At 34.9% G+C, this 3,757-nt stretch overlaps 1 pseudogene; it reads left to right on the top strand.

Moving 5' to 3' along the window:
- The first annotated feature begins 2,828 nt into the window (after nt 1-2,828).
- LOC118606915 lies at nt 2,829-2,947 on the top strand (annotated as a pseudogene).
- Nucleotides 2,948-3,757: the final 810 nt, after the last annotated feature.

Here is a 3,757-nt window from a genome sequence, read left to right as displayed (position 1 = left end):
CCCCACCCCCAATATCTAGCCAATGCCTCCCACTACAAACACAGAAGACATGAGAGCCTAGAAAAGGCAGCCCGTGAGGCTCATTCCTCTTATAAAATACAATATAATCCGTCTCCATCAGGAGCAGAAGGTGGCCGAGGACTGGATCTGAGAGTAAATAGGCCAAGAACTGTCATGGGGTCCACTAACATACAGTCACGATGGAATATAAACTTTCACAGATTAATTACATTTAAAATTACAAACATAAAAATAATACAGTATTAGTTACAAGTATTGAGGACCTGAGGGCTGTTTTATTTAATCTGAATAACTGAGAAGAAAGCAAGAGTCTTTTCCTTCACTGAATATAAACCTAGATTTGTCTGATTTGAAAGCATGGTATCTAATTTTTTGATGACTTCTTGAAAAGTTTTCAAAACAAGAGTTTTAAAACAATAACATTCTAAACAATAAAAAGAAGTATGATTTCACATGTACTTTATAAAGTAGCAACTACTGCATTAAATACTACATTTAAACTCTAATATTATAGTTTTTGTAGATCTAGGCTTTGGAGAATTTTTTAAATGCTATTTAAAGCATTTATTAGACTGAGAAATATGACATTTAACAATAATTTCATCATTATTTAAGGTTTGTTCATATTCCTTTGGGGAAAAATCCTTTGTTTAAGACATTTTCAATGACTTGAATGTATTACTTTATGTGATCCAATGACTCAAACTTTTTGAAAATAATGACAGATTTCCATTTAGCAAACATTCTGTTTATTAATTTGACAGCCCTTATGGGATGTACATTAATTTAACAGCCATTGAGCTATATAAAGAATTGGTTAGAGTTCCCTTTTCTCCCAAGCTTTAAATAGAACTTAAATAATGACTTTTCCCCAGCTGAAATGAATATAGTATTTTGGCATCCTTAAAGCACAGACAACTTCCAACATCCAGGTTGCTCATTAATAGATTAAATATTGTCATACAAACAGATTTAATTAAAATGGACTTACGCAATTTGAAACCCTCGTCTCAAAAATAATGGAAAAAGGAGATCATCTTTTACTATAAAGGGGTAGACTCAAGAAATCCATGAACTGCCTAGGTCAGACTTACTCACCAAACAATTCCCTAACCCCAGGTCTGTCTGAGGAGTAATCTCGTTCTGACAGATCTAAAAAAAGAATGGCAGTTGATACATTGTTAAACCTGTAGTCACAATAGTTGATGATGGTTAAGTTTATGATGTCATATTTATCCTTTCATCCAAAACTTACCTCAAATTGGGTACATATATACTGAAATCATGATATAGAGGCATGCCTGAGAGAAGTATATAATCTTTAGAACCATAATAATGATAGTTAACATTTATGCTTAATGCTTACAAGTGTGCATGATATCATTTAATTTTTACAACAATTCCCTGAAGTAAATACTATAATTCATAGAAAAAGGTATTGAGTTATAAAGAAGATAGGTTACTTGTCCAAGGTCTTACAACTAATAGGATGCAGAACTAGATTTGAATCCATTTTCTAACAGAAGAAGATGAGGCTTAATGTCTCATGCTTTAATGTGTTCATACATGAATCAATTCAATTAATTAACAAATATTTATTGTATTAGTCATCGTAATAATATGCTGGATCAGAGAAGTGCAGGTCATCTGTTATGACATTCTAAACTTTAATACATGAAGTTCATCAGCTAGAGCACTCTCCAATAATATTAGGGGTGATTTTTATATTATTTCATAACATTTGACCAGAGGACACAGGAATTTCTGAAATTAACTAGAAAATCATCCTCTTCTTTCTTTCACAAGATTTCCAAAGAAATTACACACACAAGGAAGTAAAAATCAAAGCATCACTTTCTTATTTGATGTGCCCATGCCCCAAATCCTACAGTGCTGAATTCCAATAAAGTTGGGTTGGGACAAGCTGCATAAACTTTAACTCTAAGCAAACCTTCTGTTTCCTTTATGCCAGAACCTTAGTCTCGGGTTTTCAGGACTCTCTGGCTAGCTATGCAATATAAAATTTAAAGCAAGAATCCAGCATGAATGGAAAGAAAGATGCATGGCCAGCCCCAAGCAAAAATCTACTTAATGATTATTAATGAGGAGAAAAGAAATAAAAAGATGTTGAAACATGGCAATACATGACTACTTAACACACAATGACTCCCATCCATGGAAATACAGCCTAATCAGTTCTCTATTATCTGAACAATTGGATTATAATTTCTTCTCCTTGGGGAGAAGAAAGAAGAAAAAATGATGGATGTTCCGCTGTTAGAAGGAGGATGTTGAAAACTCTCCTCTCCCTAAAAAGCCTGTAAATAATATTATTTAAAAAATGATGCCTTCATAGTCATTACTAATAAGAAAACTATACTTGGGTAACAAAAATCCAATGGGTAGCAGTTCAGCAAATTAAAACCGATAGCATGGAATCCAGTTTCCTGCCCAATTTCCTATCCCTCAGGGACAAATTAATCCTATGACTTGAGTAAGTTATTCAACTTTTCGTGTTGTAGAATCTCATTTTTGAAATGAAAGACTTTTGTAAACTAATAATTAAGCTCTAAGAGATTATGATTTTCCAACTATAACCAAGGTAATACCTTGACAATCCATGAAATATAGAGACCCCAAAGAAACTAATGCAATAAGCAGGATCCTAGGAAGTTGTTATTGGAACCAAGCTAAGACGAATGAAAACGGTCTTCCAAGATTAACAAATAGACAAAAGTTATGTAACTAATTCTATGTAGACAAAGTCCCAGAGACATTACAATTCTTCATGTTAAAAACTAACTTGAGTCTACAGCCATGCCACCCTGAACAAGCTTGATCCCATCTGATCTTGGAAGCTAAGCAGAATCGGGCCTAGTTAGTAGTTGGATAGGAGACCACCTAGGAAGACTAGGTGCTGTAGGCATAAAAGAATTTTTTTTTTTAAAGGGATAGTAAGATGACAAGTTTTTTGCAATCTGTGAGGTCAACCAAAGTTTGCTTCACCTAAAAACAAACAAACAAACAAACAAACAACAACAAAAACTAACTTGACAACGAACAAAGCACATTGTTATTCTATAGTGCCTGAAAGATCCAATGTAGAAACCTTTGGATCTAAATGCTGAACATATCTTCTAATACCAGGGAATAGTTCAAAAGTTCCCTTCTTGCCAGCTCTACTACCCCCAAGAAGAAGAAGCACTGATACATATCAAAAACATTCCATTTTAAACAGCAGAGTTTTGTGTAAAAGGAGTGAAGAAATTGAATCCTCTTTCCTCCTTGTATTGCAATAACTTTGGGATTACTTGATTTTCTCTTTTCCTACCCATTATAGGTACTCGTGGTGTTCTGCCAAGACCCCCCTAATAATGGTACACCCATGCCAAGCAGCCAAGACTATTAATTTCAAAGCATTCACTGCTACCCTCTTCTGGAGAGAATTGCCCTTAGCCAAACAGGAGTGGAAGATTGCTACATCCAGAACTGGTCAATGACTGATTGACCTGGGAGTACAAAAGACCAGACCTTCCTCTGCCTCATGTTGAAAACAACTTTGCAAGGCACTTTGTGTCTCAGGAACTCCCTAGAAAACCAGGCTGAAGCTAATGTCCAGGCTTGACAACTTCCTTCCTTAGGTTTCTTCCCTGCCCTACCCTGCTTCCGCTTCTGAGAATATTCACTCCATAAATCACTAGAAAAGAATCTTCATTTCAGACTGTGTAAGGAATCC

The sequence above is a fragment of the Rousettus aegyptiacus genome, unplaced genomic scaffold (assembly GCF_014176215.1).
Source record: "Rousettus aegyptiacus isolate mRouAeg1 unplaced genomic scaffold, mRouAeg1.p scaffold_m13_p_1, whole genome shotgun sequence".
NCBI lineage: Eukaryota > Metazoa > Chordata > Mammalia > Chiroptera > Pteropodidae > Rousettus > Rousettus aegyptiacus.
Note: the sequence above shows the minus strand (reverse complement) of the source record. Positions and strands in the feature narration are given on the sequence as shown.